This window comes from Ptychodera flava, chromosome 16, assembly GCF_041260155.1.
Source record: "Ptychodera flava strain L36383 chromosome 16, AS_Pfla_20210202, whole genome shotgun sequence".
Classification (NCBI taxonomy): Eukaryota; Metazoa; Hemichordata; class Enteropneusta; family Ptychoderidae; genus Ptychodera; species Ptychodera flava.
In genome coordinates this window covers 16,841,048-16,867,219 of record NC_091943.1, presented here as the reverse complement: position 1 = coordinate 16,867,219, position 26,172 = coordinate 16,841,048, and the positions used below count along the sequence as shown (strand labels likewise).

The following is a 26,172-nucleotide window of genomic DNA, read 5'->3' as shown; positions in this document are numbered from 1 at the left end:
TGCAGCATTGAGAATTAACGCTCTGCCGTTAATTTGCACCCACGGTTGGACATGTTGGGACAGGATCGGAGTTCTTTTTTGTTTTGATGTTTGCAAAAAACATGAGAAGTTCTCGCAGTTCTCCTAGACCCGTCATCCCATGTCAGACCTTACGCATGCCCACTCCGGAGTTCTGTCACGAGCATTCAATTCGGTTGACGAAGTGGCTGAATGCATAATGTGACTCCATTACGTGTACGGCAACTTGACAACATTACAGTTATGCACTTGGTACCTGTTACTCAACCTGTATGACCCCACAGTGTGTGTCATATTGACTTTTCTGACAAAAAAAAAGAAAAAAAAAACGAAAAAAAGATAAGACCAGAAATTAAGCAGAAAAACACAATTTAGTGGAACATCATTGTTAGGCAGAAAATAGTCAGAACTGGAGTCCGGTGCGAGTGTTTAGGCTTACTAAAATATTTGCACTGTATTTCCTGTTATCCGACCTACATTATTTTAAACCCCCGACCCGAAATATTTTTCTGGTTTTAAAAATCCCACATGATTTTTCGGAATGTTGCTGTTTTTGATGGATCACACTGAAATAAATATAAAAAGTATAAAAAGCTCCCGGCCGACATACGCTATTTCCCGATGGCTTGTTAAGGTAGAACGCGCCTCGTGGACAGATATTTGGGCTCTCAAACTTTCACAATTCTTTTCTGATAAACCACTTGTAGGGGTTCATTTTAAAGCTCTTTAGAAAACTTTCCACAGCCTTAGTTTTTCGAAATTCGAAAATTTTATTTCCTCCATAGAATTAACACAGAGATGTCGGCCATTTTGAATTTCAAATAGTGGTAAATCTTTGGTAATTTGTTTCTCTAGTACCAAAATTTGCACGGTGACCCCGATTTTTATTCTTGGTTTTGAAAGAGAATGGTTGAAAGGTTCCTTAAGGAAAGTTTGAGTAAAAGATTAAGTCTTTCACTTTCGAGGCGCATACAACCTTAAGGGAGAGACACGATTATTTTTTTCTTACGCCTTATCATATGTAAGAACAAACGAGCAAAGGTACAGGACCTTTCGCTCTTTTCTTCATTATTTGATTGTGTCTTTCATCCACACCTTGCTAAATTACTTTTTTCGATCAAACCTGCATTCGACCACAAATATTCTCCGATTACTGTTTACATATCGGGTCAAGGAACTACCTGTAGGTCACCGGGCCTATCAGCCTTATATATTATGATAACACGTTAATTCGATAATTTTTACAAGGCAGTTGATCAAGATAGGCCTAAATTTGTTGACCCTGTCTCTATCAAGTGGATATCTCCGCACAACATTGGTTATCTTTTAACACCCAAGACCTCGTGTGAAGGATGTCTGGAAGGGAAATGATTAGACGTGTAGGACGGAATCACCAAACGGGGCGAATTTCTTGTTTTCTGCTTATGCCTCCTAAAAACTGTGTCTGACGTCCTATTGGGCGTCCTTTATATCCAAATTATAATACACTAGATAACAACCAACTTACCTATACCTGCTCCGCGGAAAAGAACCTTTACCAAATGGCGGTACGCGTGCATTCTAGTACAAAGTCACATAGCACACCCACATTTTACACTTCAAACTGCCATGAAGGTATGTTCAATATACAACTCCTCGGCTTCACGAAAATTAAGATGGATTGCGGGGTAAAACACACATACACACCCTAATAGCGACGTCAACTTACCGCAAACATAGTGACGGTACAGTAACTTCCACCTCTCCCCATTCCGAACTCCACCTAGTGATTTATGAAAATGTGACACACCTTTGACTGGCAAGCAAATCTGCTGTATAAGTCCAACAACCTGACCTTAATGTCGGCATAGGAGACCTACACAGCATTGGTGTGTCGCCATGCATTCAGTACTGCATGGGAAACAAGCCATCGTCGATGACACAGTCCCCTTTTGTTAATAGGTACTTTGACTACAAGTCCTCAAAGAGGACAGAGTCCTGTTCATTAATTGCTATACAGATGGGGCTTAATGGTTGAGAATGAGTTTGTAGTACAGTTATAATTCAACTGTTGAATTGAACAAGCGATATCTGAAGACAGTATTGATGGCAATTTACAAAACTTATGGCAGTGACAGCCATACAAAACTAAATAGCTCAGTGGAATGAGGTGTATCAACGTGCCACATACAATCATGTATGCGAGGCGTTTTTAAAATTATGACCACGGTACAAGCAGCATCCGATAACTTGCTATTAATATACAAATAAAACATTGCCACCTATAAGCTCGGCGTCGCTGATAGCAGAGCGAAACAAAAAGTAGCCATACATTTGTGGGACAATAACTTTGGATAAAGTTTGTGCAAGGTACCTATATACCAAATATCAAGGCAATGTGGCTTGAACACATCAAATATTGAGACGGTTGCAAGCTAATGTGGGGTCACTGGGTGTAAAATGTGTGCATCGTTGATAGTGGTGGCCATATTGGATCATATCACAAAACAAATTAATGTGCACACGTATGGCATAGATTAATGGTCAGCGGGCTTGTATACATTAATCTGTATACATTAATGATAACACGATAATTCGATAAATTTTACAAGGTAGTTGGTCGAGATAGGCCTAAATTTGTTGATCCTGTCTTTATCAAGTAGATATCTCCGCATATCATTGGTTATCTTTTAACACCAAAGACCTCCCATGAAGGATGTCTGGAAGTTGAATTATTGGACGTAGAGGACGGAATCACCAAACGGGGCGAATTTCTGGTTTATTGCTCATGCCTCCTAACAACTGTGTGTGACGTCCTATTGGTCGTCCTTGATATCCAAATTACAGAACACTAGGTAACAACCGACTTACCTATAAGCTTACCTGCTCCGCGGCAAAGCACCTCTACCAAATGGCGGTACGCGTGCGTTCTAGTACAAAGTCACACATGCATGGCACACCCAACATGTTGCACTTCAAACTGCCATGCGGGTATGTTCAATATACAACTCCTCGGCTCCACGGAAATCAGGAAAGATCGTGGTCTAAAACACACACATATCCTTAGCGACGTCAACTCACCGTAAACATAGTTATCGTTCCGTTACTTCCGATGTCAAACTCTCCCGATTCCGAACCCCACCTAGTGATTTATAAACAATGTGACACCTTTGACTGGGAAGCAAATCTGCTGTATCAGTACACCAACCTGACCTTAAAAAATATCGGCATTAGGAGACCTATACACAACATTTGTGTGTCGCCATACATTCAGTTATGCATGGGAAATGAATACAGCGCTATACACAAGACGGAAGTTCAATACATTACAAAGAATACAAAACTAGGGAGGACTTTGAAACGTAACACAAAATAAAACAGAACAAATTATCATATCGATTTTTTTAATCCTGTCGTTTTTCTGATAATTTTTGTACTTTGGAGGCAAACATAAATAAACTAATTACATTACCACACACGATAGAACAATGCATTACAATACAAAACAAGACAAGACTAGGGAGGACTTTGAAATGTAACACGGAACAAACCAGAACAAAATATCATATCGATTTTTTATCCTGTCTTGTTTTGTTTTTGTTCTAATAATTTTTGTTCTTAAATAAACTTACACAAATTACATCATCAGATAAGATGGAACACCGTAGATAAATGATCATGTGTATATACGTCATAATCATATCACCGAATGAAAGGGCTGAGATTCGGTTTTCTTCTTGATATTAAACCATTTGAGACGGAGTTCCCAAATGCGTCGACATGAACGCGCTAGTTGTCGGTACGACACATGCAGCCCAGGTGTCCGATGCGACGTTTTTCGTATCCCATAACGCCGTAACGTTCGGCTAGTTGAGAGCCAGAATTACAGTAAATTGAATCTTGGCCACCCAACATAAAATGAGAACGAGGCTGACGTACGTCTATCATTTGATGTTAGCCGGATTATGATCTGATGTTTGAATTAGTGTGACAGTCTGTTAGTTACGTAAATCGACTAACAAGTTTTATGCATTCACCATGTCTGATGTTTTGTCAGCCTGCAGATTGGTTTTGAAGTTATTCAACTTTCTCCTTCCAATCCCAAATAAAAAAAACATCTCAGCTCTATCCAGTAGCGAAACAACATATTTTAAAGCTCGGCACACTTATCAGAAAATGTAAATGATAGTATGTCTATCGACACCGAAGTAGTGACCACATCATCTTCAAGTTGCGACTTCACTGTTCAAGTTCCGCTTTCGGTCCGGCAAACTTCGGAAAAAAAACTATGTCAAATTGTAAATGGTATATTGTCGTGCTTGAATTCTTGATACTGATAGTTTGTTCTGACATTCAAACACGTGAAGATTAATGCCAAGGTTTAGATCAACTTGATTTGCTCAAGTATTAAAATACATGTAGTCCGCTTTGTTCCAAATTTTGGCACTTTGAAATCGATTATGGCAACTTACACACAGCTATGCATTGTCGTTGCTATCGTTTGATCAAAGTTATAAACCCTGTTTCTATTCCATTTTGTACTTCAGTGTTTCTGTGAGCCCAAGATAAGGCCATGGAGGTATAAATTTCTTAATACCTCCATGATAAGACTAATAAATTTTACGCTAGGGCAGAATTGCGTGTTATCAAGCGCCGATAGATGTAGGTGTGGTCTATTCTGTAATCTCTTTCCTATCTAAATTCTCCTTGAGCAAAGTTTGATGACTCATAGCTTACAGCACCCTATATCGTGACTTTATACGTGTTAATATACGGTGCGGATCAGCAAAGCTAGGTTAGATCTCACAGTGCTTTTTTCCTTTGTGGTGAAAAAGGAATATGCTTGACCATTTTCAGAAACCTGGGTCTCAAAATCAGAAATCTTGGTCTCAAATCAGAAATCTTGATCTCAAACAAGAAAGCTTGTCTAAAAATCAGAAATCAAATCAGAAATCTTGTTGCCAAATGAAGGGGGGAATAAAGGTACCACGGTGTCCGGAACATTCCCTATCGAAACACGTTGAACTCAACGGAACAACTATGGAGTAACATCAGTGAGACAGAAGTGTGAGACATCGCACACCGAGTGCAAATTATTGCCCAGCTAGTGTTTTGCAAAGTATCAAGAAAAATCTTCTTGTTTCAAAAGCAGAGACAAGTCATGACTATACTTTGAACAAAAATAATGGGATTGGGACTTTATCGAAATTCCAAAAGTTTATTAGTGTGTATATAAATCTCGCCCTGAAACACTTCTTACGGTAAGATTTGCCATCTTCATAGAAGAGTCGACAATAAATATACAGTATCTTTCACATATGAAGAGCACAGCCGATCTGATTTTTGCGAAGTTATCCGGAAACTGTGAGGCAATTTGTTGGCGCAAACTCATTTTTGTAATTGGATTATTTCCAAACAGTGAATTAGCAACGCAATAGCCCTAGCTTTAGACTCCTTAAGTTGCTGTAAATAATGACAATCTACTAATCAGATATAACCTTCCGAGTCGCTGATATTAGTAGTTAGACTTGGTCCAAGTCTGTGATTTGTGAATGTTTGAGTGGCGTGAACGCAATGATTTGTATTTTGCTTTCATGTGAAACGCGCGCGTGAGTGGAGTGGACGCTATGAGTAGGGTGAACGCTATACAGGGGAGTTTCACCCGGAATCACGAATCCGGCAGAAACTAACTCACTAGACTGCGCAGACTCAAAGGTAACGCAGTCAATCGCTGGGAAAACCTGGCCTGGGCTACCAAATTCCGAATAGGTTTGTACGAAATAGGAGAGACACAAGAGAAACTATTATAAATGCTGTTATTTTTTTAAATATTCACCGACTTGAACCAAGTCTAATTAGTAGTCGACCTTCTATTCATCTTGTCGGTTCATCCGAGCCACCACGTGAGGCGTCAGGTCACCTTTGAACTTGGCCGGGACGCACAGATATGCGTTAGGTCCTTGCGTGGTGATGTTTGCCTGTCATGGCAATCTCTTGATTTCGGTCATAATCCAAATAAAGATCATAATCAATTAAATCAATCAATCAATCATTTAATCAATCAGTCAAGATTCTTACACGAAATCATAAAATTAATCTTTGCAAAGTTACAGGAAGCATAACTTGACATCACTCTGTCTCTTTTGAGAAGCACCATCCTTCCTGACTCACCAGGTGTTGTTCCCAAGACACCACTCTCATAGTATCTGAAGCGGTGTTTTCTCGCAGACTTGAACACAGCGACTTGAAACATTAACGACACAGTTTTCCTACTTGGAGTTCTCGGTTCTTTATGACCAAATGTGCGTTGTAGACTAGATTTAAGACCGAAATGAACTATCAAAAAGCAAAAAGTGACAGAAAATATCATGCAATTACTAGGAAAGAAACAATAAACGAACAGTCTTGACAACTATATTATTGTCCATACAAATTTACATCGTATGACCCCAAGAAGTTACATACACTTTGGCAGTAGCGACACTGAACCTTGACAAACTTGCAAACAGACAAATTCGCCAAGCTTTATCACATGATGGTTCTACCACACCTATCTTTAGATTAGCAACCGCGATGATACAACTTCCTAATGAAAAACCGGTCCAAATTCCCATTTTATTTTATTTTATTGATGTTAACTTTCAAAGCCAAAGTCGATAAAATAAACCAAGCTCACCGATCTGTCCTGGGATTGTGGAAAGTACCAGGCGATCCGCCGTTGCACCATAAACTATTTTGAATTTTTTTTTTATAACCATGATGCTTAAAATATAGCGCATAAATTCAATAGTGGGTAAAGACATGACCATGCACGAGAAACACGTGACTATGAGCTTGCGTACTTGTAAAACAACGATTGGCGGTCGGCTTGTAAAAAGGAGGAACGACGCGTTGCCGCCTCTACAATAATAACATTCATACATATTAGATAGCGACCCTCATATTTCGCAAATGTACATAAGACTAAAAAGTCACATAAAAGTGAATGATTAAAATTGGTAAATTACTTATCGTCTGTTCTGCTATTGATATGCGGGAGGTCAACTACTTGATCGCAATGAGATTTGCCTCGATTTTTTTTTGCTGAAAACTGTCGACAGGCAGCAGTCTATTGCGGCTCGCGCAGTTATCCATAATATGTCCTTGTTATATAATAAGAATGTATTGTTACGTCGTCATACTGGGCAACCAGCCGACACCCTGATGAGGACAAACAATGGGGTTTTCCCATTTGTGGTTAATTTGACAGTGTTATGGCTGAAGGGGCACATATGTACAAGTTATAGGAATATTGACCATGAAAAAGACTAAATTTCAGCCTTATCGAATGTAAATCATTAGCAAAATTGCTTATTTTTCACGTGCATGGACTGAACGCGCCACAATGTCAATGTCTGATAACGCTATCGTCACGGTCGAGTTGGTAAACATTCTAATGTTTACAAACCCGCCAGAAATACCGGGTAAACAACTTGAAGAGAACATCCTCCGCTATCACAAACCAAATAAAGACAACAAGACAGAACTTATGACTGACAATTTCGAATACTAATTGAAGTTATGTAAATACCCGCCCGGGACTGGTTGTTTTATTTTCCGTTTGAAGTGCGCTTTATTGTAGTCCGGGTGTTGAGAAACAAAACATTCTGCGGGTAAGGCACACTCGTTCAAATGGTAACATCTGTTAACTTTGTATGATAAGGTTAAAAATTAAATTTGACCAAAACATTTCATACATTTTCTAGAAAGAATAGATGTCAACATTTTCCACGAGAAGAAACCAATAACTTGACGTGAATATCAATCACTTCATGAACTCTGACCCCCAAAATTGTTCTCCAGCGGTGTAACTTTTTGTAATCTTGGCAGTTGCATGGTAGCCAACGATATTGATATTTTATGTTGCAAGTCTGGACGTGTACCTCGACAGTTTGTAGGGGCATGGAGATAAGCTAATGACGCATATATCTCAATTTGAACACTATTTGTATTTACCTTTACGATCAACGTTTTCAAATTTACGACAGGCAGTCAAAGTCCAGTAAAATAAGCACGGGCCATCCATAGGGTCCTCAGGCTCCGATGATGATGATGATGATGATGATGATGATGATGATGATGATGATGATGATAATAATATTTAAAAAATGAAGAAACAATAAAAATATATTTGGACTCAGTAAATTTGTTATTATTATTATTATTATTATTATTATTATTATTATATTATATTATTATATTATTATTATTATTATTATTATTATTATTATTATTATTGTACTTGGGCCTCAGCCCAAGTACATTTGTTTTCATTCCGTGGGAAAAAACTCTGTAAGGTATAACCATTTCTGGCTGAGACCAGGGAGGGCAAAATGTCTTGGCTTCATCTTTCTTGGCATAATAAATGGCGTAATGATGTTAACTGAATGGAAGTGCTGCTCTCAGCCAGTCTTGAATAAGTGAGATGTGAATATTAATGCTTCTCTATCTGAGTCTTTGCCACAAAATCTTCTGAATATAATCAAAATGTGCATCGAAATGCAACAATTAATGCACCCTCCGTTTCCTAGGCGATGGCACGACCCTTGCTACACCCACTGGACGAGCCAAAGTGGGAGGGTAATTTCAGTTGGTCGAACAAGAGGGCTCGAGACCAGAATTTAACATTTAAACTTGAAACATGTTTAATCGCTGACAAGATATGGACTAGTGTTAATCAAAGTAAAAGTGTGAAAAGGAAAGGTTTTATATCCCGGACACAATGAAAACATTACGACTGGAAACTGTACCCCTAGTTGAGAATAGTAATGCCCACAGCGATTGAGAACACTTATCCTTGAGCTGAGAAACCAGACCATCATTTCGAAATAGAGCTGCAGATTCGAGAAGCTCGTTCAAAATAGCTAGGTACACCCCATAAAGGGGTGGTTTCGAGTTTTGAGGGCAACTTTCGCCTCCTTCATATAGAAATCGTACGTTTGTTTTTCCAGGAGAACACACCACTTGACACAAAATTTGCATGTAAAGGGGTCGCCAGTAAGCACGTGGTCAAATCTGGCATAAGAAACAATATGAAATGTTGGGTAAAGCCAGTCCAAAATAAACTGATTTGAACTTTTGTGTTTTGTAATTTATACCACTGCAGTAACATTACCTTTTTTTGACAACATCACACAATGTAATACGTTTTGAAACATGGTGAGCGGAGCGATTAGCTGTAGCGGAACACCACAGCATCGTACGCAGGGCTAGTTGACCCAAGTGAAAATGTGTTCGCGATCAAATCTTCCTATATTTGTTTCAGAATTTTCGACAAAATCATTGCTTCTTAAATCTTTTGTAAATATAAAATACTAAAATAAAAATGCGATGTGCCATGTCTCCAGATTTCTAAAATATCGTTCGTTGACCGTTCGACGGAATACTCATTTCGCAAACTTGTGACGCAGTTGAAATTCAATACTGACCGCCAAATAATCTTAATGAGACGAGATCATTCTAGACATCCTCCAAATTATCCAACCATTCGCGTTAGAGTTCAGCTCGCTTAGAGTATCATAACATTCTTCGGCCTTCGTTTAGATCGACCCTAATCTCTCCCATTTAGGAAATAAATACACAAGCTACCTGACAAAACTTCGTGCACCATCCAGGACCAAACGCACTACAAATCTGTCTTGACGTCATCATCTCCTTACATGGTAATCGGCATACCGTATTTTTTAGCAAAGGAGACACAGAATACGTGAAACACGTGAGCATTTACAGTCATATCTGGTAACAAAAGCGAACACAATCGTATTAAAACTTACCTGTTACACCTCCACATAAATTAAACATCTAATAATAAGCATGAATAATGTAGCATTGTGCTGTTAAGAATAAAAAGTTCTTACAAAAATTTACAAAATAGGATAATAAGTCCATAAAAATACCTTGAAATGATACTAGACGAGTAGAGCCTGATAAAACCGTTGCCGTCTGTATTGTGCGACTACGGTTATATTTCTTTGTATGTTATGGTAGTATACTGAAAAGACATTGGCCTTAGTTGAAAGTGAACCAACAAAAGCGACCTTTGAGGACTGTATGCGAAGAGAAGATGAGTTCCTGTTCTACCACTGAATAGATAAGTCAGTGAAAGGAGTCCTCTTGGCATTCTGTAACAAAACAAAAATATTGTACTATAAACTTTCTATATAACCATTGTCAGCGAATTGCCTGAATTCGTCTTTTATCATTTTAGCTAACACCATCCTATATCAACAGCAACACCATAAATATTGCTCGACTTGTTTAGAAACTTGTGTAGTCTGGATTTGAAGGTCAAAGATCATCCTAGGTCACCAACAACACTTGGAAAAGATCTTGGTTAGATACTTATAAGTGTGCATAAAATCCCATATTTCTAGCCTGTGTAATTACTGAGATACATAGAGATGGTCGAAGGTCACCCTAGGTCAACCTAATTTCGGGGTAATAAAACCACGTGACCCATCTTGATGATTCATGTAAACTAGAAAGTACTCACACCAATGATAATAAGGGCAAGCTGGTTCTAGAGAAGATTTAAAAAAAAATATTATTTGCCGAATAATATCATTGGTTGTTTGCAAATGGCAATATGGCCACCGAACCATGTGACTCTGTAGATTAATATTAGCAAGAAATCTCACACTAGTGATGATATGAGCAAAGTTTCAGCTCTAATGGTTTGTTGGTTCTTAAGAGGAATTTTTTGAATATAATTCGTAGGTCATCAAGGTTTTTGACAAATGGCAATATGGTCGTCAAATCAGTTTATTATTTTCGCAAACTTAAAAGTACTCATACTAGTGAAGATATGAGTAAAATTTCAAGTCAAATGGTCTGTTGGTTTTGAGAAGAAGATTTATATAAATTAAATTGGATTTTTCGAAGATTGGGTGCGAAGGTCACACGATCGCTCTCGCTTTCATTAGTAAATTAGGTTGTTTGAAGCACATACAATCTACACAAGGAATTTGAAGTGGATTTACCATGTAGTTTTGAGGAAAAGCAATTTGCGGATTTTGACAAAATCTAAGATTGCCCCAGGATCATGTGACCTGATGGCATCTGAAAGCTTCAATGTACTAGTGTTCACTTGACTTTATAACATCTGTAAGTGTGGGCAGTTTACGTAAAGCCGTTTTTATTTCCAGGTTGACAAAAGAGTTACGGAAGAAGAAGAAAAAGAATTGCCGGGACTAAAGCGGTTGCCATGGTTGCCAGAATAATGGGGCAGATAATTAATATAAGGCGTTTTGTTTTGTAAGACAATTCTAATCGTTTTAAATATATCCATAAACAAATTATTTTGCAAGAGTTATGGGTTCAGTCCTAGCTGGAAGGTCAAAGGTCATTATAGGTCATCAACAACACTTGACAAAAGATCTTTGTGCAATATTTGAAAGTGTGCAGAGTCCTATACTTCTAGCTTAATCATAATAATCGTAATCTTTATTTATTACATATTGCATTACATATTAAAATATCTCAATGCGCTTTACATTAAAAGGTGTAAAATGACAACAATTCAAATGTTCAACAAAAGTAACAATTTATAAAAATCATGGAATTGTGAAAATAGTTCAGCATAAAACGCTACTTTTAAAATTATCAAGTGACTGAGTTGCACGAAGATGTGAGAGTAAAGAATTCCAACAAAATGAGGCGCACAAATTGAAAAGGCTCTATCCCTATAGTAAGCTGTGCGACCAATGGGTTGATGTTACTTAATTTCCCCATTTGAAAATGAACGCAAGATGAGATGGTAACTCTTGTAGTTCTGAGATATGTGAAAGTAGGCCAAAGGCCATTCAAGGTCATCTAATAAAGTTGTGCAAAAATGTGGTACCATACTTTTTTCGTTTGAGCTGAAAAGGTCTCTTATTTCTAATGAAGACGAGTTTTAAAATACGTTTTTCATATTTATCATTGGTTTTTTCGTACATTACAACTTTTCCCCACACAGAAACTGGCCTGGTTTGGATTAGGGAGCCCTCTTTTTAAGTTGAAAGGGGGGGGGGTTGATGGAAATTAAGCTACAAATGAAATACAAAACCCCTCCTCCAAATTAAATTTCTAAAATTTGACCCCTAATTTTATCAATTGTGAAATGTGACCCCCCCCCCCGTAAAAATCCATCTGATTTGATTCATCCTTTGCGCCCTGAGGCCGTGGATGAAAAATAGTGACTTTGGACAGTTTTTGCAAGAAAAAGAGTGCCCCTCCCCAATTTTCATGCACAAAAAACAGTGACCCTCTCATATGTCACAGTCCGTTTCAAAATATCTTAATTGATATTTAATTCTCATTTGACCTTTGAACTTTCAAAGACTCCTTTTTGAACTTTACAAATAATTACTAGGGTGAAATTCTGATATCATATTTGTTGTTCACATCCGCTCTTTCAAACACCCTATATTCTCATCACGTATAAGTCAATTCAGATATATATATCCCTAATTAATAAAGTTTATTAAATATGCAAATTAGGAATTGGCTGAAGTTAAAATGCTTAATGACTTTCAATAATGTTGTATCATAGCATCTTCAATGTACATGACAAGTTTCATCCCAATCAGGAAAGTTCATTAAAGATACTGTGATATAATATTATTGAAAATCATTAAGCAGTTTTCCTTCATCCAATTCCTTATTTACATATTTAATGAACTTCACTTATTAGGGATATATATCTGAATTGACTCGACCGAAGTTGATGAATCTTGCTACACATATTGAAGATACTATAAAACAACATTATTGAAAGTCATTAAACTTTTTTACTTCAGCCAATTCCTAATTTGCATATTTAATGAACTTTCCTAATTAGGGATATTTATCTTTATTGACTTCACTAAAGTTGACAAAACTTGCTACATATATTGAAGATTCTATGATGCAACATTATCGAAAATCATTAAGCATTTTTACTTATTTGCATATTTTCATGAACTTTCCTGATTGGGGATATATACTTGGATTTAGAATTAATCTGTGGGGAATATTATTCATTTATGTTAATCATATCACTTTTAATGAAGTTGCAAACATTTGGCAAAGGTTCAAATTTACACATAACTGCAATATATAATGAAACACGTGAGCATTTTCAGTTCATATCTGGTCTTCTTGGTGACCATTTGAGACAGAGTCCCCAAATGCGTCCACATGAACGCGCTAGTTGTTGGAGGTACGACACATGCAGCACAGTTGTCCAATACGACATTTTTCGTATCCTATAACCCCGTAACGTTTGCCTAGTTCATCTGACCGGAGTTTAGAGCCTGAATAAATTGAATCTTTGCGACCCAGCATAAAAATGAGAACGAGGCTGACGTACGTCTATCATTTGATGTTAGCCGGATTATGATCTGATGTTTGAATTAGTGTGACAGTCTGTTAGTTACGTAAATCGACTAACAAGTTTTATGCATTCACCATGTCTGATGTTTTGTCAGCCTGCCAATTGTTTTGAAGTCATGCAACCTTCTCCTTCCAATCCCAAATAAAAAAAACATCTCAGATCTATCATCCAGGAATGAAACAACATATTTTAAAGCTCGGCACACTTAACATCAAAATGTAAATGAAAGTATGTCTATTGACACCAAAGTAGTGAGTACACAATCTTGCGACTTCACTGTTCAAGTTCCGCTTTCGGTCCGGCAAACTTCGAAAAAAACTATGCCAAATTGTAAATTGTATATTGTCGTGCTTGAATTCTTGATAATGATACTTTGTTCTCACATTTAAACACTTGAAGATTATTGCCAAAGTTAAAATCAACTTGATTGGCTCAAGAATTAAAATACATGTAGTCCGCATTGTTCCATTTTTTGTCACTTTGAAATCGATTATGTCAACTAAGACACAGCTATGCATTGTCTTTGCTATCGTTTAATAAAAGTTTACAAGCCCTGTTTCTATTCCATTTTATACTTCAGTGTTACTGAGAGCCCAAGATAAGGCCATGGAGGTATAAATTTCTTAATACCTCCATGATAAGACTAATAAATTTTACGCTAGGTCAGAATTGCGTGTTATCAAGGGCCGATAGATGTAGGTGTGGTCAAATCTTTAACAATCTGTAATCTCTTTCCTATCTAAATTCTCCTTGAGCAAAGTTTGATGACTCATAGCTTACAGCACCCTATATCGCGACTTTATACGTGTTTATACGGTGCGGATCAGCAAAGCTAGGTTAGATCTCACAGTACTTTTTTCCTTTGTGGTGAAAAAGGAAGCAAAAAGTGACAGAAAATACCATGCAATTACTAGGAAAGAAGCTATAAACGAACAGTCTTGACAAATATATTATTGTCCATGCAAATTTACATTCTATGACCACAAGAAGTTGCATATACTTTGGCCTGTAGCGACACTGAACCTTGACAATCTTGTAGACAGACAAATTCGCCAAGGTTTATCACATGATGGTTCCACCGCACCTATCTTTAGATTAGCAACCGCGATGATACAACTTCCTAACGCCCTTAAGAAGGTTTGAAATACCGGTCCAAATTCCCATTTTATTTTATTTTATTGATGTTAACTTTCAAAGCCAAAGTCGATAAATAAACAAGCTCACCGATCTGTCCTGGGATTGTGGAAAGTATCAGGCGATCCGACGTTGCACCATAAACTATTTGAATTTTTTTTATTACCATGATGCTTAAAATATAGCGCATCAATTAGATGGTGGGCAAAGACATGACCAAGCACGAGAAACACGTGACTATGAGCTTGCGTACTTGTAAAACAACGATTGGCGGTCGGCTCGTAAAAAAGATGCAAAGACGGTTTGCCGCCTCTACAATGATAACATTAATACACATCTGATAGCGACCTTCATATTTTGCAAATGTACGTAAGACGAAAAATCACATAAAAGTGAATGATTAAAGTTGGTAAATTACTTATCGTCTGCTCTGCTTTTGATATGCGGGAGGTCAACTACTTGATCGAAATGAGATTTGCCTCGATTTTTTGTGAAAACTGTCGGCAGACAGTCTGTTGCGGCTGTTGTCCATCATCTGTCCTTGTCATATAATAAGAATGTACTGTTACATCATCATACTGGGCAACCAGCCGATACCCTGATGAGGACAAACAATAAATTAATTTTTCCCCATTTTTGGCTGATTTGACAGTGTTATGGCTGAGGGGGAACATATGTACGAGTTATAGGAATATTGACCATAAAAAAAGACTAAATTTCAGCCTTAGCATGTGTAAATCATCAGCAAAATTGCTTTTTTCATGTGCATGGACTGAACGCGCCACAATGCCGATGTCCGATAACGCTATCGTCACGGTCAAGTTGATAAACATTCTAATGTTTACAAACCCGCCAGAAATATCAGGTAAACAACTTGAAGAGAACATTCTTCGCGATCACACACCAAAAACAGACAACAAGACAGAACTTATCACCGAAAATTTCAAATACTAATTGCAGTTATGTAAATACCCGCCGGGACTGATTGTTTTATTTTCCGTTTGAAGTGCGCTTTATTGTAGTCCGGGTGTTGTTGAAAAAAATTCTGCCGGCAAGCATACTCGTTCAAACGGTAACATTTGTTAACTTTGTATGATAAGGTTAAAAATAAATTTGACCAAAACATTTCATACATTTTCCAGAAAGAATAGATGTCAACATTTTCCACGAGAAGAAACCAATAACTTGACGTGAATATCAATCACTTCATGAACTCTGACCCCCAAAATTGTACTCCAACGATCCTACTTTTTGTAATCTTGGCAGTTGCATGGTAGCCAACGATATTGATAAATTATGTTGCAAGTTTGGACGTGTACCTCGACAGTTTGTAGGGGCATGGAGATAAGCTAATGACGCATATTCTCTCAATTTGAACACTATTTGTATTTACCTTTACGATCAACGTTTTCAAATTTACGACAGGCAGTCAAAGTCCAGTAAAATAAGCACGGGCCACCTCATTTATTAATGGCCTAGGTCAACTTTGAGTTTTTACCCTTCACTTCATGGCAATGTTAGAAATATCTCCCGAAAAGAGCCGAGCGATTTGAATGTTTTTTAGACGATCTCGGCTACAATTCCAAGAGTTACACCTTCCTGGTGTCTCTTGAACATCAGTTTCGTTCCAGAACTACAGATACGGAGGTAATCGGTCTTTTCGTTTCTCGAGGTACAGGACGCAATGGCGTGACGCGATCGCTCACTCCAGCAAGGCTACGAGGCACCATCACGACCACCTGTTGCCCGTTGTCGTCATAGTTGTCACGTGTCTTGACAACCCGCACAATCAGCCCACCACTGCACTATGTATGGGCACATAGCACAGTACTATGAGACCATAGGGAACCATACTAACAGTTTCAATTGAAGGGAACGCTGATAGGTCCAGAGCGTTGTAACAGTCAAATTTATCACTGAATAATCAATAACATAAAGTAACGCACTAAAATAGGTACAAATAGGAAAAAAATCGACGAGAGTGTATAATTAAGTAAATGCACTAGAAGAAAATGATCAAAACATTTTGTAGCAAATTGATTTCTTGAAGTTGCCATTTTTTATTGGTCAGTGACATGGCGACAAATGTATCAAATGGCGATAAACCTTACCTTAAACTGAGCACTCACGACAACACGCATCGACGTCAAGCTGGAACGCCACATAGAGTTGATATCACACACCAAATTAATTTATATCCTGAGCCGGGGTGCACACTCCCTTAAAGGGACTTTTGGAATCAAAAAAGAATAATTTTAAGTCCAACTTCCTTAAAACGGAGTAGATATCGAATGAATAATGAAAACTCCGCCCTTTCATGGTGTTGAAATTTTCTATATTTAAAAATACATGAATAATGGTTCAGAAGAACTTGTTACAGAGCTGATAAAGAGCGCTTATAGTTGTCAGACAGTGCGACCCTTGTAAGAGTTCCCGACATGCTTAAAAATGAATAAGCTGTTCCTTCAAGCGGTGAGCCCCCTCCGGCAACAATTTTCCACACTCAATCATTAGCAGGCATTGGCAATGACCAAGGGTTGACAGTCTTTACACCGTACATTGTATCGTTCATTGACATGTCCGCCCTGACATTATTGAACGCCCCTCTCATCCACGGAAGTGCCTGTTGCCCTAGACTCTCTCATAGCCCTGGTCTGCTACGCAGCTCTATCCTCAACCATATGGTGATGCGCCCTCAATGGTCTTTCTAGCAAGCAAGGCTCGCCGAGCCAGTCGTGTTATAGCGTAGCGGACTTGCCTCGCTTCGCCGGCTTCGCCGGCTTGCTGAGCCGAGCGAAGCTCGGCTCAACTGCTGAGGGCGCTAGCATGGTCGAAGGCGAAGCCGGCGAGGGGCTGTGAGAGAGTCTACCGTTGCCCGTACCTTCCATCGCCTGGACGACATCTTCACATCTCTTGACAGAAAGGCAAGCGACAATATACATTTCCTTGAAAAGGAGGAACCATCGTTGAAAAATATGAAGTTAACGATCACTTTGCGATGATAAAATTGAAAATCCTTACCAAATTTTTGTGAATAATTGACTGGATCGAAGTAGCATGAACCAAAGTAATCGAATTGTTCCATTAACCGACAGAATATGGAGTACACAAAGCGATGCATTTTAGATGAAGTTGAAAGATGGGAGAAATGGACACTTTGAAATATTACTTGAAATAAATGCTTCTATAAATGTATCGGTCAGTACAGGGGGGGCCCTTAGTCCACTAACCCATTGTCAATCTTATCTACAACTACCCGACCTTATCTCGAAATTCCTTGCCGATTAATGTGCAGGAAATTGAAATTCAATCAACAAGTGTGTGGAGCAGCGATTGGTTGTTTTCTATTCTACTTTATTTATTCCATCATCCGACGGGCGTAAGTCCTTTTTTATGAGATACCCCGGCATCGCACCGTCACAGTACCGAATGAAGAGTAAATTAAAATGCTAAAGGTCACAACATGCTCATGGCAAATGTGCCATAGTGATTTCAAATAGCTGAAATATTAAATATGTTATGCCAACTTGAATCATTAAGGCAGAACGCGCCTCGGGGACAGATAGTCGGACTCTCAAATTTCTACAATTCTTTTCTGATCTACCACTTGTGGGGGCTCATTTTAAAGCTCTTGGAGAAAGAAAAACTTTCACCGGCTTATTTTTTCGAAAATCCAAATTTAATCATCATAGAGTTAACACAGGAATGGCCGCCATTTTGAATTTCAAATATCGCAAAATATTGGGTAATTTGTTTCGCTAGTTCCAAACTTTGCTCAGTGACCCCGATTTTTATTGTTGATTTGGTAAGAGGAAGGAAGAAAGATTCCTTTAGGAAAGTTTGAGCAAAAGTTTAAGTCTTTCACTTTCGAGGCGCATACTACCTTAATGACAAGATGGAACGCCAAAGAATGTGTAGATGTAGCAAACATTTTGGCCGCAATGCTTGATAATCGGACACCTTATCAGTGATAATCTTGGTAGATCTTGGTATTGACAATGCTATAATATAATACAGGATATAGCGGCCATTTTGAATTACAGAATTTTGTTGAATTCTAGGTGATTTGTTTTGTAATTCCAAACTTTAGCCCCTATAACATGGTAACCCTTGCGTTGCCAGAGTGGTCTGAAGTTTCTTTGAAGAAAGCTAAAACAAAAGTTTTATTCTTACTTCGAGGCTCGTATTACTTTAAGGTATAAAACGCCTCGAGGACAAACACCTTCTGACTCTCAAAGTTTCTACAGTACTGTTTTAGCCCACCACCTTGGGGAGGGCCTCACTCTGAAGCTCATGGAGTAACATTTTCAAAGGTTTATTTTTGTGGAAATTCAAAATTTGAATTTAAATTTCCCCCATAGGATTAACACAGGAATGGCGGCCATTTTTGAATTTCAAAGAACTGGGTATTAATATTGGGTAATTCGTTTCCCTAGTTAAGTACCAAATTTCTTAAGGTGACCCCTGATTTTTATTCAAAACGGAATGATACAATGTTTTCTCATGGAAATTTTGAGCATAGGTTTATGGTCTTTCGATTTCGAGGCGCTTATTGCTTTAATGGTTACATAAAAGAACAAGAAATAGTGTTTACTGTATCTATGGCGTTTGTTATTCTGTTTGGTTAACAATGATTATGCGCTAGGTTATATCATCTTTGCGTCAGGTTATCAGGACACTTCGATAACGTGTCCCGTCCTCCAAGATTATTATTATGTAGTGACGATATCGGCTACAACATGATGTAGTGTGACAATTTGTTGAAACGTAATGTCTTCTAGGCTGTCTTATAAGTTTCTTTCGGATTGAAATTGACCGGTATCAAACGAATTCCCAGCTGACGTATCCTTGATTATTCAGAGATTGTTTTTTATTATAATGCACAGGTTTGTTCCAGGTAGGAGCGCTAATTTTTCCAAAGCAAGCTTATATACTCAGCCACAAAATTTCAATGCCTTTTTCACATAATATGTAACAGTTTAACGCACAAAGCCAAGCGCTAAAACCGACACTGCAAACACTGGCACCAGTAAAACAAACACGATAGGCTCGTCTAAATATGAATAAAAAGTTAAAATATTGGAATAGAAATAAATTGTCGATAACGGTGGTAAATATAGCAACATTTTCAAAAGGTAGATCTGTAATTATGCTTATTAAGTTTACATAACAACATTTGGCCTACATAAGAGAATAAAACAATATTACTGTGAGCTCTACTTTACATGTCATATCAAAACAATGTGCGATGTATTGCACCTTATAAAAGCGTTTAGATATATCAGAGAGAGAGAGAGAGAGAGAGAGAGAGAGAGAGAGAGAGAGAGAGAGAGAGAGAGAGAGAGAGAGAGGAGTAACCCTAATGACACAGACCTCCAGCTAGTTACATATTAATTCATGCGCTGTAATTAAAACGTAAAATTTCTGACCGTATAACATTTAATATACCGTCTACGAATTTGTTTAATGCCGCAGTACTAAATCTTTCATTGGTTCTCCATTGGCTCTTGTTATGAAACGTGAATTTTACAAGAGATTTATGTGACCAATCAAAGAGCAAATGAGAGAACTGAAAAACAATGTTAGGTAACAGGGGATATCTTTCAAAATAAAATCAAATATTTAACATACGCAGTTCGTTTAAATCCTCTTGATTGAAAGTTAGACATGAAGTGGGTGTCAAATATGAACGCACCCAATCCACAATGGGAGCAGTCAACGATTTGAAAGCTGTTCGTACAAATATCTGTTCGTGAGAGAGTTATTTTTTTTTTTGCATCAGCGAGTAAGGAACGCGAAGTTTTCATTCTCTTGCTCCAAAGCAGGCAACGAGTATATATAGGATTAGGGTATATCAGGCACGTTTTAGAACTTATTCATCGGGAAGGTTTCCTGTTGGTAGGGGGGTAACCGATGGATGGAAGTGCAACCGATGGATGTAAGTGCATCGTAGTATCAGTAACAGCCATTCATAATTATTGCCCCTCCAAATATTAATCGTATTCAAAATGCGCTAGCATAACATTTATATGTAAAAGCACCGATGGATACAGTTTCTCAAGCTTTCCTCAACTCAATATCAGAATTTAAGCAAAAATAAACAATCTTTCAGGAAATGAACACAAAGGTTTCATTTGTCACAATATTAATTAAAAATCACATTTTATAAGGTAATAGGATTCCGTACAATTTTTAGCCTTGGAATAGAAAAAAGTATCGAACCGTAATGTAAATATCAACACTGGCACGGTGAGAAATAACGACGTATGTACTACATTTCCGCTCCCTTGCTACTCTTCTCAGCAAGGTTAATGACAAAAGTTAGGCCCACGATCATAGCGAATTAAAAACACTGAGAATTTTCACTAGCAATTTTGTATGTGCATATGAAAGCTTGTTTTCAAGCTCGTAAAGGGGAGCAAAGCGATGCATCACATAAATTATACACGATGAAATTCACATTTTCCAGTGTGGTCACGCTGTGTCCATTACAGCGTGAAACTGATCAGATTAAAACCTGTCTGTATATTTTGCATGTATAACAGCCATATGCATGCAGCTGTGACGCTTTCCTGTTCTCATTTGCATCTCTGACAGGGCACAGTCCCTCTACCCGTGGATAGAGGGACTGTGGACAGGGCAAGCATTTTCAACTTGATGAAAGCAAGAAAAGTAAATCAAAATATCGCAAGGCGCATGCTTAATATATCGGCTTGTTGTTTTGGCGGCGAGTCACGTAATGTTAACACGCTTACACACAGACTGAACCGCCAAGCCTTGCCAAGGTCAAATTTTGAGGAGATGGGGTCAATCATTTGGGAACACGGTGGGTATTTTGATGTGTCGACATGTGTTAATCGGCTTTTGATTTATATTAAGGTGGAATGCGCCGTCCCAGGGACATTTTTAGGACACTCAAATGTTCGCAATAATTTTACTGCCCGCTACATACAGCGAAATAATTTGAAAAACTGTATTGTAAGTGGAGTTTTTCATCATATTGTTTTCTATGTATGTCGACAATTTATTTTCCCCTTGTAGTCAACACAAGGATGTGGAGGCGCTTTCGAATATTACCAATAAACTATTCCGTCACTGAAGGAGAGGAGTGTCTTGAAGACGGGTCAATCCCAACCATCTCAATTGTACATAAATCGTACAGATTACCGCTCTAGGTCTTGTTGGAAAAGTATAAAAAAACCTGAAGTCAAAAGCCTGAAGGTTATAGAGCTGGACATTTTAACACTTTCACTGCATTTCATCACTTTGCTGCTAACGCCGCGTTCAAAAAAAATGGTGAGGGGGGGGGGGGCTGGAGGAATCGCGATTGAAATCTTATTTTTTTTCAGATCCCCCCCTCAATACCCTCAAAATTTTCAAGTCCCCCTCAATACCCTCAAAAATTTCAAGTCCCCCCCCCCAAAAAAAATTACCATATAGCTGCAAATTTATTAGGAATGCACGCAGAGTAAAAAAAACAAGTAATGTGTCGTTCTGCACGCAGATGTTCAACACTACCTCTTATCAGCAGGTTGTAGAGCCATATACCTAGGGCAAGTTCTTAAATTGATTCATTTTTAAATGCATCAGTGAACTTTTTGGATTTCTCAGTCTAAGCCGACTTGAGTTTATCCAACTCTGGCTAGTTCAATGGCACAAGCTGAAAAGCACACAAAATGACAATCATGAGAGAGTATGAAAATTATGTATTCCTAGCTACGTTTAACCAAATTGTGAAAAAATGAGCACAGTGACCTACCGAAATTTTTTTTTTCAAAAGTACAAGACATCTACAACTTAGATGCCACTTATAAATGTTTTACAAAATTGACAATACTGGAAGGTTAAAATATTCCATGAAATTAATGTTTTAATCTCAGAAATTTTGGGTGTAATAATGGCAAATTTGATAAAAAATAAAAGATTCCATTTAGTCACACATTTTTCCATTTATATTAGAGTCTTTACTGTTCAAAGTTTTACTTTTGTGTTATTGGTACAATGAGATGTGAAAATTTCATTTACTGCATGAACTTGAATGAATGTTTTATATATTGATTTTAAGTGATTTTAGAAAAATGACTTTTCATCGTACATTTGTATAAGATCAGTATGGTGACCCCATCTTTTTTCTCTAATATTTGATTGTTCTCATATGCCAGAATTCAAAAATCCATGGTAACTGTTAGTCCCCTAGTCTTCTATGTGTTGCTCTCTGGATGGATCTTGTGTACAAGTAGATGTATGTTTCACTGTCAATTGAGTGTCCTATGACCGAAACTCTTCTTAAACTACATCAGAGTCAGAGCTACATGTATCACTGTCACTGCCAGTATGTAGTAGCAGGGCAGTAGTTGTATTAACTTTTTATTTTGACAATATTTTCGTTCAGTTTATACAATTGTGTTCTTGTTCTACTCCGTACAGAATGTTGAGCTATGCAGTATTCGCTTGCCAACACAGCCTACGTGTACCGTGCATTTGCCTCATTCAATTATCATCAATATTTAGACAAACAGGCTTTGTTGACAAACTGAATATTGTGATTTTCAGCAGCATGCTATTGCTGTAGAGAGACACCAAGAAACTGTGTTTGATACATTGCATAGAAATATTGAAAAATTGTCAACAGTTGTAGCTCCTGCCCCATTACAAGGCAAACTTGTTCTACGAAAATTTAATGGCATTCATACATTTTTAGACTTTTTCGAGAATAAAGACATAAAATATGACAAAACGGTTCTAGATTTTGTTTAATTATTACTAACATTAGAACCATTGGACGACATCAAAATGTTGGGAGTCAAAATATTTTCAGGTCCCCCCCTATAGGCAGAGCAAAACTTTCAAGTCCCCCCCCTCGACTACCCCAAAATTTTCGAATCCCCCCTGAATTCCTCCAGCCCCCCCTCACCACTTTTTTTGAACGCGGCCTAACAGAGAACGATTTTAAAACCTAGTTCAAAAAGAATTTTTGAACCAGAGTGTGGCGACCCTTTCTGTGGTCCAGGACAAACTTCTTCGAGGAATTTGTAGAAGTGTTAAAAGAAAGATGAAGTGCTATCTCATGTAACACTAATCCATCTTACAGCTCAGCAGAATAACCTAAAATTTCCTACTGTTTCAAAAACAAACAAACAAAAAACCAAAAAACAATGGATGGCTAAAACATGGAAAAATACCTTGCTGAGTCTCCAAGCCTTACAGCTGCTTATATATTATCAATGTATCGTCTAATTTTCATCAGAGTAAAATAACGAGATCGATCTAAATGAGTTATATTTTCCTTGGAATCATATCTACTCTGGATATTTTTAATAAGACGAGCCCTTTTTATCAATATTTGTGCATATTGTAGTGCCAGGCTCATATACATGAAAGCCTCGTATTTTTAAATAAAAATAGCCTTCTACCATCCGGCGGTAGATGAAACAAAGATCGTCCATTTTATTGACGTCGGATATGAGGGTACCTACATCAGATATATGTTGGTCGAAACACTTTTCAACTTTGACAAGCTGACACATTTTACATACGAATTTCGTCGAAAATTATTGTATCACAGTTGCATTGGAAAGACATGCCAAACACGTTCCAAAACGCGTTCAATACAATATGGCGAGAGAAAATTATTCCAGTTTTCCATACCTATTTTTAGACCATATTTTGCAGCATTCGTAAAATTACATCTTTCTAAGCATTTTTGTGTGGTTCGTTTTACCAACGATATTTTGTATTGTTTTCGCATAATTTTAGTTTTTATAATTTTAAATTAGTGTTATTGAAATTATTGCCACCGATTTACGGTCATTTAACATAAATATCTATTTACAAGTTACCATGCTGTAGGACCAATATCAGGAGCAAAGGTTCTTGGCAGACATGACGTCGACTTCGGAGGAACAACTTCAGCAAAGTTACGAATAGCCGCCAAGCAGCCACATTGGAACGAAACAAGTTGATGCGCAAATGTGCGTGGTTCATCGTGGAATAACGTTGAGCCAAGGTTTAATGAATACGGTTCGGTCATGTTAACGTAATGGAAGAATTCATAACAAACGGTTGTCGGGCAGCCTCATTGGAACGTATCGCAAGAACAAATTGACGTTCGCAGTCTTTGCAGTGCCCTTCTTGTCGCCGGCACTGTCGCCTGGACCCATAGCGCAGTGTTTTGATCGGACAGTCTCCAAGTCGATGCCATTTCCAATGATTTTAGGGGGATGGGCATCAATTGGAGACAAACCACAATAAAACCACCTAATAGCATGAGCTGTTAACAAAGCTGTTCATGAACAAAGTGCTCATAAGTGATCCCTTTGCAGGCTAGCGAGATTTTTTGTATAAAAGGGTAGTTAGTGTCGCTGCAAGTTCAAAATATTTTTGCCAACTCTTTCAAGAGACGAGACGAGAAGAGAGGGGCTGCAGAAAATGTGACCGACTTGCTCGTCAAACACATAAAACCCTTATTGAGAACCATTTTACGAAACTGTAGAGACCTCGATCGCTAACAATAACTTTAAGGTAGTATGCACCTCGAATGTGAAAGACTTAAACTAAATTTGCTCAAACTTCTGTTAATGAAACTTTCAAACATTGTCTTACCAAAGCAGGGGTCACGTGCAAATTTTGGTACAAGGAAAGGATATTACCTACCATTAACCGATATTTGAAATTCAAAATGGCCGCCATTCCTGTGTTAAATCTATATAAAATTTTCGATTTTTGAAAAAATGAAGAAACTGTTTCTTACCCTAATAATGAACCCAACAAGTGGTAGATTAGAAAGAAATTGCAAAAATTTAAGAGTCTTCATACCTGTCCTCTGGGCCAATTCTAGGCTTAAATATACATAAACTAACTCTGAGCACTACTGCGCAGACTCAAAGGTAACGCATTTAATCGCTAAGAAAACCTCCGGCCTGGCCTGCCAAATTCCAAACAGGTTTGTATGAAATAGGAGACATAAAAAAGAAACTATTAAAATGATTTTATTTTTGAAAATTTACCGACTTGAACCAAGTCTGTGTGATTGTGTGAGAAACTCGCGAAGCACATGTGAGAAGAGCGATAAGCTTACGCCCGATATTGAAACACCATATTCAGTTCCCTTTTCATAATATTTCTTTCATCGGGATTTTGACAAGAAGAGGATAAAAATCCACCATGTTTACCAAAGTTTCCCGCTGATGTGATAGAAGTAGGTTGAAGTAATTGAATCAATTTAACTACAAATTTAACTTAAAACAAACACCGGATGCTTGCCTTGTTCATTAAATGTTTGTCTTTCCAGGAGACGGCTTAATTATCATTACCATTACCCAGGGGACGATTTGTTTAAATTTTAAAATAGCAGTGTTGTTGTGGTTCCGACGGAAAATTACGGTGGCCCCTACACGCCACGGAATTCTACTACTTTTCAATATAAACTCTAATTTTCTTGACAATATCTTTAATATTTGTAAGAGATTTTATTTCTCCACCGCAAACTTTTAATTTTGTACGGGCAACATTATCTTAACATTATCTTAACTTTAACTTCTCGAAAGTATTTTTAGTTTTAACAATAAAGAAAATATGTTTCTCAAAAGTATTTTTATTTGTAAACAAACGTAAAAATTTTTCAAGATAACAAACTCCCCTACACGTCA

The 26,172-nt window shown here is 37.7% G+C and overlaps 1 protein-coding gene across 3 annotated transcripts in view; it reads right to left on the bottom strand.

Annotated features, from left to right (window-relative positions):
- Positions 1-16,793, bottom strand: part of LOC139114149 (PDZ and LIM domain protein 7-like) — a 30,517-nt gene extending 13,724 nt beyond the window's left edge. The window contains exons 1-2 of one of the 3 annotated variants that reach the window (XM_070675700.1): positions 16,636-16,716; positions 9,933-10,157 (exon numbers count right to left, since the gene is read on the bottom strand). The gene's annotated coding sequence lies outside the window, so the exon portion shown is untranslated. Of the gene's footprint in view, positions 1-2,868; positions 3,077-9,932; positions 10,158-16,635 lie in introns of those variants that run through there. The other 2 variants (XM_070675699.1, XM_070675702.1) reach the window with 2 other exon arrangements.
- Positions 16,794-26,172: the final 9,379 nt, after the last annotated feature.